Source organism: Ursus arctos, unplaced genomic scaffold (assembly GCF_023065955.2).
Source record: "Ursus arctos isolate Adak ecotype North America unplaced genomic scaffold, UrsArc2.0 scaffold_7, whole genome shotgun sequence".
NCBI lineage: Eukaryota > Metazoa > Chordata > Mammalia > Carnivora > Ursidae > Ursus > Ursus arctos.
This window is the reverse complement of record NW_026623089.1, coordinates 34,285,220-34,298,867: the sequence shown is the minus strand read 5'-3', so window position 1 is coordinate 34,298,867 and position 13,648 is coordinate 34,285,220. Positions and strand designations below refer to the sequence as shown.

Genomic DNA, 13,648 nt, shown 5'->3' with positions numbered 1-13,648 from the left:
TAAATACACACTAGTGCAATCACTGGGTCATTAGGGTAGCTCTATTTTCATCTTTTCGAGGAACCTCCATACTGTTTTCCAGAGTGGCCGCACCAGCTTGCATTCCCACCAACAGTGTAAGAGGGTTCCCCTTTCTCCACATCCTCTGGGCAAGGGTTTCTAATACTATTTTACAGATGTGTAAATGGCATAATTTTAAAACTCATAAATGGGGAGTTTATTTTTAATGAAACATTTCAAATACAGAGAAAAATTTCAGAAATTAATATAGTAAAACCATGTCCCCACACTCAGATCCAACAAATGTTAACATTTGCCCAACTTTATTTAAAAATAAAAAATTACAGGTGGAGTTGAAGCCCCTTTGTTTTTAATAATAATTTTTTATTATGTTAGTCATCATAAAGTACATCCTTAGTTTTTGATGTAGTGTTCCATGATTCATTGTTTGCGTATAACACCGGTGCTCCATGCAATACGTGCCCTCCTTAATGCCCATCACTGGCCTATCCCAGTCCCCCACCCCCCCTCCCCTCTGAAGCCCTCAGTTTGTTTCCCAGAGTCCATAGTCTCTCGTGGTTCATTCCCCCTTCTGTTTACCCCCCTTCATTCTTTCCTTCCTTCTCCTACCGATCTTCCTATTTCTTATGTTCCATAAATGAGTGAAACCATATGATAATTGTCTTTCTCTGCTTGACTTATTTCACTTGGCATAATCTCCAGTCCTGTCCATGTTGCTGCAAATGTTGTGTAATCGTTCTTTCTGATGGCTGAGTAATATTCCGCTGTATATATGGACCACATCTTCTTAATCCAGTCATCTGTTGAAGGGCATCTTGGCTCCTTCCACAATTTAGCTATTGTGGACAATGCTGCTATGAACAGCCCCTTTTTGTGCCCTTCTCCAATCCCAATACATTCTTTCCTTTCTCCATTAAGCTTCGGCGGCCGTGAACCCTTCCAGCACTGTCTTATATCCCTCTCACCCACGTGCCCGCCTATAAACACTAGACAGCATTGCCACAGTCGCATACCTAATATACTCTACTATCTGAACCCAACTGTCTACAGTCAATATTGTCTTTTCCAGGTTTATCCACGATTCTATGTTTAGATATAATTCACCCGTTTTAGTTGCAGAACGGAACCCTACTAAATGTATAAACACCACAGTTTGTAGATCTCTCCTTCACAGACTAACATTTAGGTGTTTTCGCCAGGGTGAACCGGGCCACGAAGAGTGCCCTCTCCCAGACTGAGCGGACCTGCGCAGTCTCCCTAGATCATAAGCCCCGACGTGGAATGGCCAGAATCACAGGCCAAAACACAGATGCTATTGTCCGATCACTCTCCAGAGTGGTGGTACCAGTATTAATTTCCACCACATTCTAAGAGTTGTCATTTCTCCACATTCTCCTTAACACTTGATTTTAGCTTACCAGTGTGTTTCTTACATTTCCACCATTGCTGAGCACATCTTTGTACGTTTACAGGCCGTTCATATTTCTTCTGCGAATGGCTAGTTCAATATGCTGGCCTATTTTTTTTTTCTATCTTTTCCCTCGTTGGTTTTCAGGAGTTATTTCTTTATTCTCAATTCTGATCCTTTGTTAATCTGCCAGTGACTATGTGACTTTCGACAAATAACATCTCTTCACCTCAGTTTACTCTCAGTTCACCTCTGTAAAATAAAGAAAATAATAATACATAGCTCATAGAGTTGTTAAATAAGCCTGTGTATAAGCATACGTAAGTGTGTGTGTCTGCATATACTTATGCATATATGTATATCTTAAATATATGTAATATGAAGTTAAATAAGCTTATAAGTATATTGTATATATCTAGTTAATATATACACAAAAATATGTACTTACTTTTAAACCTATTTAACGTATATATGTGTGTAAATAAGTACTTATATTTATGCCTGAGCCATAATCATATGTTTAGTATTATGACTGTTATTATTATTATTATTATTATTATAGTTCATGCATTGCAGAGATCTTCTAGTATGAGGCCTAACTTTCATAATATGATTTTTTAAATTTTAATGTAGTCCATACAATAAAACATGATATAGTTGATGTTTGTTTAGATTTAACCACATATTTATAATTTCCTTGCACACCATTCCCTCATCTATTGTTCCTCACATTTACCTCTGGGATCAGTTTTCTTCCTCCTAAATTACAATTACTAGAAGCTCCTTTAATGTTTGTTGGTAGTAAATTCTTTTTTCATTCATCTGAAAATGACTTTCACTTTTGTTCATGAAAGATAGCTTTATTAAGCACACATTTTTATGTTGGTGGTTATTTTTGTCTAAGGTCTTTGAATATATTAATCCACTATCTTTAGGTTTCATTGTTCGTATGAAGTTAGCTGTCAGCCTAATTACCACTCCTTGGTAGATAATCTTTTTCTCTACTTTTAATATTTTCTCATGACACTACTGGACATCAAAGACGATATATATTGTATATTTTTTTATCCCACTTAGAATTCATTATGTCTCTTGAATCTATGGATTTGTATCATTCAATTCTAGAAAATGTGTCAGCCATTTCCTCTTTGAATTACGCTTCTTCCCTGTTCTCTCTGACCTCTCCTGTTAGACATATATTGGAACATCTCACTCAACCATTCCATCTCTCTGAGTGCCTGATCTGTTGTTTAACCAACACACTGATTTTTTTTTAAATTTTCAATGGCTCTATTTTTTTATTTCTAGAGATTCTTTTGGTTCCTTTTCAAGCTCCCCTGTCCTTTTTTCATACTGTTCTTTCCTTCATATGGTTTAATTTTTTAAATAATTTTCAGCATACTTGTTTGATACTCTCTTTTAAATGGTTCTACTCTTCAGTTCTTGAAGTACTAATTCTTGTATTTCTCTCTTCTTTAATAAAGATTTAATTTTTTATAAGATTTAGTTTATATATTCATGACAGACAGAAAGAGAGAGAGAGGCAGAGGAAGAAGCAGGCTCCCCACTGAGCAGTGAGCCTAATGCAGGACTCGATCCCAAGACCCCGCGATCACGACCTGAGCTGAAGGCAGATGCTTCACTGACTGAGCCACCCAGTCACCCTATAAAGATTTAATTTTTAAGTAATCTCTATACCCAACGTGGGCCTCAAACCCACAACCCCCAGACCAAGAGTTGCATGCTCCATCAACCAGACCAGCCAGCTGCCCCTAATTCTTGTATTTCTTCATGTACTGGATCTCATAGTGATTTGTATCCTTGTGTGATTTGTGATTTTGTATTTTTGCATTTTCTGTTTACTTTCAGGTCCTGAATCGTGCGAGTGCCCTAGCAGAGTAGTTCCACGTTGTTCTCAGCCAAGGCCCTCCAGGTTTCCCACACAAATTTTTCTATTAACTTCTTGGACTAGGTTTCCTTTTCCACTTGTGAAAATGTGGACCCCCTTACCTGTAGTGGGTTTATGAGTAGAATTTTTCTATCCCCTTTTCATAGACATAGCAACCTTTTTTTAAAAGATTTTATTTATTTATTCTGACAGAGAGAGAGAGAGAGAGCACAAGCAGGGGGAGTGACAGGCAGAGGGAGAAGCAGACTCCCTGCTGAGCAAGTAGCCTGATGTGGGACTTGATCCCAAGACCCTGGGTCAGGGCCTGAGCGGAAGGCAGACACTTAGCTGACTGAGCCGCTCAGGTCTCCCCATAGCAACCCTTTTAAACTCTAGGCTTTATGAAGTTGGATCAGTTTTGACTGCGCACCTTGAATAGGCCTGAGGCATGTCTGCTGAACCCATGTGCACTGAAATCCCTTACAGGTCTCATCACCCCCATGAGTCACCTAATCCTGCTTACTGTTTTCAGCTTTTCATTTCTTCCTCATTTCCTATAACTGATAATTTCCCTTGCTTTCAATTTTGGACATTTATATTTTAAGATTTTTGTAGATATGTTCCCAAAATTTATAAAATTCTATTGTAGTCAATGGCCTCTTCCATTTCAACTCAGCCTATACAAACATGCCCCTTGGTTCTTCTTACCCCATCCAATTTGTGAAACTTTGACATATATTGTTTCCTGTAGATTATTTGCATCGAGGCTTATTAATTTGTTAATACTTTTTTTTTTTTAAGTAGGCTCCCTACTCAGCGTGGAGGCCAACACAGGGCTTGAACTCACGACCCCAAGATCAAGACCTGAGCTGAGATCAATATCAGACACTTTACCCGACTGAGCCACTCAGGTGCCCTATTAATTCAACACTTTTTTATTGAGTGACTATTATGTCAGCTAGAGGCTGAAGGTTAACGCTATACACCACTTGTTTATTCTTTACAAACATAAGAAGCAGATGTGATTCTGAATACTTATGAAGCATTAAAATGTGTATTATAGCAAGGATTTTCATAGCAATTATACAACTCAACGTTTTCATGCCATTTAGATATTACAACTGAACCCACGGGTGGACAGACAGTAGGAGCATTAATCCCATTGAGTTTAGCTGCTGGGTTTTCCAGCAACACAACCTGGCTTTTTCCATATGTACACATACCCACACCCACCCACACACACATGCAAATCACAATAGGAAAAATCTAGAATTATTTCAGTAGGATTTCTCAAGGAGCTCAGTCTTGTGCTGTGTTTCCACTTGCACATAGGCCACCTCTCAATACGCCTTCCTGACTCGTCTCTGTCACTGGCAGTCTTACTCTCCTGATTGACTTGACTTGTAAATGGTGGTCTCATTTTAACTTTTCCTCCTCTTCAGCCTCCTATCAGCAATCTTCACCTTTATGATGTTTCTCTTGTTTGACCCCTCTTTCTACTCTGTTCATACAGCCTCCTCCTTGGTTTAGACACTCAACCTTTGATAGCTAACTGGCCCCCCTGACTGTAGACTCACTCTTCCCCATTTATCCTAAGGCTCCTCAGTTAATCTTTATAAAATTTCGTTCTTCTCACATGCCTTGCTATCAAGTGTCTAAGATATATCTAGTGCTGACCTGACCATCTTCCAAATCCCGAGCCTAACATGGGTTCCACTTCTACTTTGCATTCTCCCCAACACAACTTCCAAGAGGATAGCTCCTTTATTGAACACGCCTACTCAGTCCCATCCCTGCTCAGCCTAATGCTTCTCTAATGGTCCTCTTCCTGCTCCTCTCCCACCAACCAACTCCTCCCTCAGCTCTACCCCAAATCAGCTCACGTCTCCTGCCCTCCAGAGCCTCCCAGTCTAGAACTCTCTCTCCCCTGCCAAACCTTGCCCTGAACCATTACTACCCCCAAACAAAAAAGGTAGCTGGGGGGCAAATCGCACTCTTTTTCACACCATCCTACTGTCTTCATTTCTCAGGTGGTGCTTCGTGTTTTCAAACTGGTGTGTGATTCACTATATGCATATCAGCAGCTTGAGAACAGAAGTTATTTCCTGTGTCCCCACCTAGCACCTAGCACAGTGTTGGGTCAGTAAACTCAGATAAAATCCTATCTGACTTGTTGACTTGACTGGGCAGGTGAAGCAGTCATGCAGTCCGTGGAATGAACCAGAGAACTACTTAGCCCTGCTTGGGTAAGTAGTTCGTTGTTAATTGTAGCCTATTGTCCTGACTCACACAAACCAGTTTGCACCCTGGCTGTCAAGACTCCAGTGTGTCAGCCTTGAGGAAACACCTTCTTAACCCCCACCTACCACCATGTTCCCATCAGCCTGAGCCTACCTTTCCACTCCAAACTACACGGAACCTGAGCTTGCCTGCCTCCAATTACCAAGTGGCTCATTCACCAAACGAAACAAAATCAGTAAGCAGTGGCAGTCATCGTACATTAACTGTGAAAGGGAAACAAAATGGTTGCAAAATAGTTCTGTGGTATAAACCAAATTTTGGTTATGTATGTATGTATATTTGTGAATGTGTGTGTGTGTGACTGTGTGTGACTGTGTGTGTACATAAATGTATATATGTGTGTGTATGTTCTGAAAGACTATATTGCACTTTGTTAATAGTAGTTATCACTGGGATTATGCATGATTTTACTTTTGTCTTTTTGCTTGTGTGTTTTTAATTTCTTCGTAATAAAGAAAAAACTCTTAATATTTTAAACCAGGTACCCAATACTCTAAGCATCTACAGAAAAAGATCCATATTTATTGAACATCTATGGTGTATGAGCCATTTTATGTACACCATTTCACATTTCATTTAATCTTTACAACAACAGTATAAAATTGATAAGAAAATTAAAACTCCGAGAAGTCTAAACTTTTGCCCAAGGCCCACACAGGAACCAAGGCAGAATTTGAACTCATGTCTGTGTGACTCTAAACATCATGATTTCCCATTTCAAATGCTTCCCCAAACTAGTGAGGCTTTCCAGAAACTCCTAAGCTTAAACTGTACTGCTAGGTGTAGACAAAATATTTTCTCATTGATTGGCCCAGGAGTCAGTCAATCTATGCTCTCATCCTAAACCTGACACTTACTGGCTGTGTAACCTTAGATGATTTCTTTATTTGCCTCCCTTTTGTCTTCCAAAAAAAAGACAAATATTCTTGGAATTTTTAAATATAATACAGAATAATAACTTCCTCTGGATCGAGGAAGATATTTTGTCTATAATAATGCCTTAGGAAACCATGATAGTGAGACACCGTATGTCTGATCACCGGGAATACAGGCGAAGAGTATTTGTGGGGAAACTTACAACCTAAATATTTTTATCGACAAAAGATAAATTCATTAATTCAACAAATAAATTAAAATTTTGGTGAGGGGGCGGGGAACAAAGAAAAAGAGATAAAAGCATCAATAACTAAATTTAAAACCATAAAAACAGTATCATCGAGGCATTAACCCAAAAGCAGGTCCCTTGAAGAGGTTGATACAATTAATAAACTTCTAGCAAATGTTAATCAGGAAAAGGGGGAACCACACCACACTAGAAAGGAGAAGCAGTTGCAGGTAGTGGGGTGTGCCGCGGAGCCCACGTTTGTCCTGCTCAGCAGAGGCTGCAAGTCCGTCACTGTCGCCATCACCATCTGGAAGAAAACAGTGTTGACAGGACAGATGTCAGAGGCTGTTCTCACAGCGCCCTCCAGAAACATGGCTAAGGAGAAAGAAACTGTACTGGACATAGTCATCGCACCTGGGGGCTCCTTCCTGTTCTGCTCTCTCCCTCACCCTAACTCTCCTCTGAACTCTGCTTCCAAATCTCAGCTGTGGCCCAACTGCTCCCCTCGGGGTCCTGACAGCTCCTCCAAAATGTGGCCTCTTAGATCTCAGATCCTCCCCTTCTCCTCTCACCCTCCCATTGTCTTTCATCTCTCTTCCTCCTCCACCTTCTTTCTCTGGTTCTAAAAACGACACCCCCTCCCTGGGCTCCTCAGGGCTCCCTCGTTCAAGCAGTTGCCAAGCCCTGTCAGTTCTGGCTCAGTGCATGTTTACTGGTCCAGGCCTTGACCACCTACTCAACTGCGAGCTCCAATCTGGTCTTTCTGTGGCCTCTTTCTTCCCAAATCCATCTACACCCAAGCTACCACCACCACATTGTTCAGAAACCTTCAGTGGCTCTCTGTTGCCCACAACAGGAGGTCAAAACACAGCAGCAGATTGGAGGCTTTCCATTGTTCAACCCAATTTAATCAACCTTGGCACTTATGCTTCTCCTTCAAATATGCCATAATCCTTCCAAACAGCATGCAGACTTGTCAGAAAGCCATAACAAGAGTTCTGAGGGGCACCTGGGTGCCTCAGTCGGTTAAGTGTCTGACTTCTGTTCAGGTCATGATCCCAGGGTCCTGAGATGGAGCCCCACATCGGGCTCCCCACTCAGCCGGGAGTCCACTTCTCCCTCTCCCTCTGCCCCTCCCATTGCTTGTGCCCTCCCTGTCTCCCTCTCTCTCAAATAGATAAATAAAATATTTTTTAAAAAGTATTTTTAAAAAGTTCTGAAAGAGTGTTACTAAGAAATTGTGTAGACATCCAAGTTGTTCTTTGAACAAAAAGCAAAAAACATTTTTTTTTAAACTAGGCTTCATGCCCAGCATGGAGCCCAACACAGGGCTTGCACTCATGGCCCTGAGATCAAGACCTGAGCTGAGATCAAGTGTCAAATGCTTAACTGACTGAGCCACCCAGGCGTCCCACAATAAACATTTTTGAGCATGCAAGAGTTTGGAGAATGCAGCCTTTTAAATGCCCATCTTCAACCAACCAAACAAAAACTACTAGATGATAAAACGCAAGCTACAAGTAGATAAATCCTAAAGGTAAGAAAACAAAAGCAACCAACGTTTTACAGGTAAGTGAAACCCTGTGTATGGGGCAAACGAGACATGCTATTTACCATCCTCAGCAGAGGAAAGGATATGGAGCCAGGTCTTAAGTCCCACCTCTGAGTCAGACTAGACCTGGCTTTGAATCATCCTCTATTCCATACTAGTTATGGGACTATGAAGACATACCTCAATGTCTCTAGACCTTGATTTCCTACCTATCTACCTACTTACCTGCCTACTATCATCTATCTACTGTATCTATCCATTATCTGTCTCCTATCTATCTCTATCCCCTCCACCTATCCTCTGTGACCTAGCCTCTATCTGTCACTTATTCCTTAGCTATCTATGAATTACAGAAACAGTGGAATTATTCCATTGTTGGGCAAATCCTGCTGCTTTTCCTGCATACCAACCCTGAGACACACACGTACACACAAATACACACACAAAAGGCCTTTGATTCTCCAGCTCGCTCAGGGAGTGTTAGAATGAGAACTTGCTTTCTCTCCACTCTCTGACTGCTGCCCCCAGGGGAGGGCAGCTGCTTTTTGATTGAGGAGAGCCAGGTCTCACTGGGCCGTGTTTCACTGGAGTGTGGATCTATACACAGAAAAGCTGCCCTGGGCCTTGTTCTTCTCTCTAGTGTTCTGGGAATCTCTGGCCTAGCCACAGTGGGCACCTGAGCTTCCAGTCTCCTCAGCCAATGGCCATGCCCATGAGACCCACCATTCTCCAGCTCCTCCATTTGTATCTGGAGAAGTAAGAGCGGAGGACAGAGAAGTCAGCGAAGATCAGCTAGAGTAACAGGTGACCCAGACTCATGGCTTTGTGAAGTAGAAGTTAGTCTCTAACTCACTCAGCAGTTCTGGGAGGATACTGAGGTCAGCAGGGCAGCTGTCCCCGTCATCATGCCAGCTGTCCCCGTCATCATGCCCAGGCCATTTCCATCTTGTGGCTCCACCATCCCCTAGGGCATCACTGATGTCCGTATCCAGTGGGCTGAAGGAGAAAGCATGGCAGATTGCCCAGAAGATTTTCATGGGCCGGGCCTACAAATAGCACCCACGGTGCCTGCTCACACTGCTTTGGAGAGAACTCAGTGACACAGAGCCGCAGGCTGGATTCTCAAGAAGCAGGTGCTGACATTGAAGTTCAGGGGTACACAGAAGTCGTTGGAAAACAGTACCTATGAAAGGAAAAGGGGAGAAGCAGAACTGGGCAGAGGAAGAAGCTGGGCTATAACAGCACAATCTGACAACACAATGGCCAACCCGGTGGGGAGCTCCGGAGCGAATATTGTCTGTCAGAATTGTCCTGTCTGGGTCAAAATAGCCAGGCCTTTCTGTCGTGCCTCAGGCAGTCAGGCGGGCCCTGGGAAAGGTGTGACACTGGGTGAGGTGGCTCTCTGTAGCTCAAGCCAACCCTGAAGGAGCTGACAACTGAAGACCATCTACTGACTACATTTCCTGCCCGTGGGCAGCAGGCCCTTCCTGGAAGGGGTGTCTGGAGGCGCACCTCATGTCTGCCGTACGTGGCCACACCTAACTGCAAGGGAGTCTGAAAAATGTGAGCCAGCTCTGGGCCCAAGAAGAAGGGAGAGCAGGGTGTGGTGCCAGCTAGCAGTCCGGCAAGATCTCAGCACGTTCTCCAAACCCAAGAGGGGCCACACTTGGGAGCTAAATGACACAGCAAGTAGATAGTCTGATCTCCGTTTAGCCATGTGTGTTTACTCCACCTGCTACAACCCTGAGGGGAGCAGGGTGGTGGGCACAGGAACCTAACCCTGGCAAGAATGTCTATAAAGTACCTGAACAGGAAGGGCCTGATCAATGCTGCTTCAGTCTCCAGCTTTTCCTGCTTCCTCTCATTCTTGGAGAGTCTGAACAGCCCCATCAGGAGCCCAGCTTAGCAGCATTCGGAGTGATTTATTAAAAGGGGGGAGATGAAAATGGCCTCTGAATTACACAACTGCCCTAGTTTATGTGTGGGCCCATCAGCCTTGACCTCCGAGCTTCTGAGGGCCTATAATCACTTTCTAGGTCCAAGAGAGAAATCTGGAAACCTAGAAATAAATCCCCCCACTTTATACCAAATGACCTACTTTTCTCTTTTGCTGTCATTTCTGAGGTTCCAATGGTCAAAGGAAATGTTGGGAAGTTGTCTGTGCTTGTCACAGCTGAGAACACAGCTGCCAAGCTCTCCTCTTTGATCCATCACAAGAGAACATTGGGAAATTCAAGCCAAACACAAGTCCTGGCTAGCCGGGGAGGCTGCCTGGGTTAACTCCTAGTCATCTGGAACCACAGGCAACCAGCATCAGGTAGCCACCTCCCTGAGCAGGGAATCTGACAGGCCGCCAGCCAAGGTGGGTGAGAGCAGTAAGGTTGCAAAGGAGGGCCTGGTGGGATGGGCAAATCTGGGCCCACCCTTCCTCCTCCTGTCACCCCCTCAGTAGTACCCTAAGCCTGGTGTTCCCTTTAAAGAGAAGAGAAACCATCACAGAACTGAGAGGAAGAGACCATCTCAGCCCTCTTCAGGCCCTCACCTGCTCTGTGACCTTGAGCAAGTAACTTTGCAGGGCCTTCATGATGCAACCATTAAGTGGGGCAAGAATATCAAGTCTACCTACTTCTCTGGTGGCTTTTTAAACCTTGAGTTTGTAGACCTCCAGGCTCTATGCACATCCTTCTCGAGGCCAATGGGCTCTCCTTTGTCATTTTTCTTTTTGATTTTGATAACTGAAAATGATTTCCACAAGATGACTCTGGCTTACCTGAGGGCCATGTTATACTGAGTACTTGGTTAGTTCCTGGTCATCTGGGTGTGTCATGATTTCAGACGCAATGTTTTGTGTTTGAATCCAAGGGAGACCACATGCTTCTCAGCATGCAAGACAAATGAATGGAGGTGTATTCGTTTCTTATGGACGCTGTAACAAATTACCACAAGTTTTGAGGCTTAAAACAACACGGATTTGTTTTCTTACAGTTCTGGAGATCAGAAGCGTGAAATGGGTCTTACCAAGCTAAAATCAAGGTGTCAGAAGGGCTGCATTTCTTCTGGAGGCTCTAGGGGAGACTTTGTTTCCTTGCCTTTTCCGGCTTTTAGAGGCTGCCCGCATTCCTTGGCTTCTGACCACTTCCTTCCTCCTCAAAGCCAGCAGCGTAGCATTGTCTAATCTCTCACTCTGACCTTCTGCCTCCTTTCATTTATAAAGACCCCTGCGATTACATTGAGCTCACTGAGATGATCCAGGATAATCTCCCCGTCTCAAGATCCTTAACGTAGTCACAGCTGCAAAGTCCCACTCCAGCCAAAACAACATATTCACAAGTTCCCGGGAGTAAGACATGGACGTCCTTGGGGGCCATTGTTCTGCTACCACAGAAAGCTTTCCATTGCTCAGTCAGTCCAGCTGAAGACAAAAATGGGCATAAGAATAAGGAATGGTCAGGATGGTAAAGTGGCTCTTTTTCATTTATTCACTGATTTCCTGCAGTGATCCAAGTGTCCTCCTTGTGATTGTTTCTTTACTTAACTATATCTGAAGTATTTGAAAACTAATTTTAGATATTCTGCTGTTCCTAAATACAGCAGAAATAATATTGAAAATGAAAGAAAACAGGCTTTATATACTTCATGGTTTCCTCCTTTTTCTAAAGTCCCCAAAGCATTAAGATCTCTTCTTGTACTAACAGGGACTGTTGTCCAAAATATGTGGTTAAGTGTGAAAAGCAAACTTCAGAGCAGCATGTTTATTTTATTTCCATAAAATAATAGATTTGTGTTTGTTTCTACAGAGAAAATACCTACAGACCCAGCTTGAATCCCAGCACAAGTATATGCACCAAACTATTAACTGTGTTATCTTAGGGAGTGGGGGCCACAGGGAGGAAGCAGCTAAAGGATTCCAGATTTTCACTTTCTAAGTTATAATTTCAAGAATGTTCTATTGTGTGTGTGTATGTATATGTATATATATACATACACATAATATTATGTATAATACACTAATAAAATATATATAATAAACACATTATTTTTTATAACTAAGAGAAAATAGGACAGTGCCTATTTGTGTTTAAAGACTAAGGGGCTGGGGCGCCTGGGTGGCACAGCGGTTAAGCGTCTGCCTTCGGCTCAGGGCGTGATCCCGGCGTTATGGGATCGAGCCCCACATCAGGCTCCTCTGCTAGGAGCCTGCTTCTTCCTCTCCCACTCCCCCTGCTTGTGTTCCCTCTCTCGCTGGCTGTCTCTATCTCTGTCAAATAAATAAATAAAATCTTTAAAAAAAAAAAAAGACTAAGGGGCTTTTCAAAAATACAGGTTTTGCTAGAGAATAGCATGAACCAAAACTTCAAGATTCTGCCCAGTGAGAACCTTAGGCCTCACCTCTGGGTGCTTCCTATTATCTCCTTTCCAATTCCTCCGCAGAAATTTGAGATCTGTCCCACACCATTGCAATCACATGGAATGTAGGTCAGGTAATTAGTAACCAGGGTTTGTTTACTTTGGAACACTCAGTACACTCAGACAAAATAGGCCATTTCCCATTCCTCAGGACAGAATCCTAGGGCTTTTGAGAGAAGAGAGAACTTGAGTCACTGAAGGCAAACCCCTCATACCCTGAGGCCCGAACTAGGTCATCAGCTAGTAAGCAGTAGTGCTGGGATTCAAGCTGGGTCTGTGGGTTTCTGGAAGTCTTGTTCTTGCCACTTGACTGTCCCCTGGTCAACTACTGAAAATGGGCCTTCCTGGGATTCCAACCTGAGTTCTAGAGAGCTGGCAGGGCCCAAATGTGCAGTAATGGCTCTTCTCATGCCCCCCTTCACCTCGGACTGGGACACTGGTGACCATGGGGAATGACTGGAAGCACTGGTCACCCAAACACCCTAGAGATGCACATGTGGCAAATGGATGGAAGGTTGGTTGGTGGCAGGAGGGGCTGGGCTGCTCTGGCTGCAGAGCATTGCCGTCCTTGTTAACACTGCAGTCCGGAAATTTCCTAGGTAGCCTTTGCCTCCTTAAATGTAGAGTTTTTCAAGGCCATTCTCTTGAGTGAACTGAATATGATATGACTCATGGACTCCAAAATGGCTCTGGCCAGTGAGAATATCAGTGAAGACAAATGGGAGCAGCTTTTGAAAATCACTGGGGATGTTTACATCACCCACCCAGCATCAGGTAAGCTGAAAGATTCACAAGCAGAAAAGCCTAAGGTCCACCCAGAGGGTCAGGACAGGAGGTCCCAGGATATAGCAGCATTTGTCCCAAGGCTCAGCAGTAGGCAGGAGTCTATGAAGAAAGGAGGCCTAGCTGGTAGCCAGCCTGGAAATGCTGCTTGGTGTTTTCTTTCTTCTTTTTTCTTTTTTTAAG

At 43.3% G+C, this 13,648-nt stretch overlaps 1 long non-coding RNA gene across 1 annotated transcript; it reads right to left on the bottom strand.

Annotated features, from left to right (window-relative positions):
• Positions 1–6,635: 6,635 nt before the first annotated feature.
• LOC123000193 (uncharacterized) lies at positions 6,636–10,132 on the bottom strand. Its single transcript, XR_006408018.2, has 3 exons — positions 10,080–10,132; positions 9,129–9,458; positions 6,636–7,030 (listed from the first exon to the last, which is right to left on the bottom strand). It is a non-coding gene; the product is annotated as an uncharacterized LOC123000193 (long non-coding RNA).
• Positions 10,133–13,648: the final 3,516 nt, after the last annotated feature.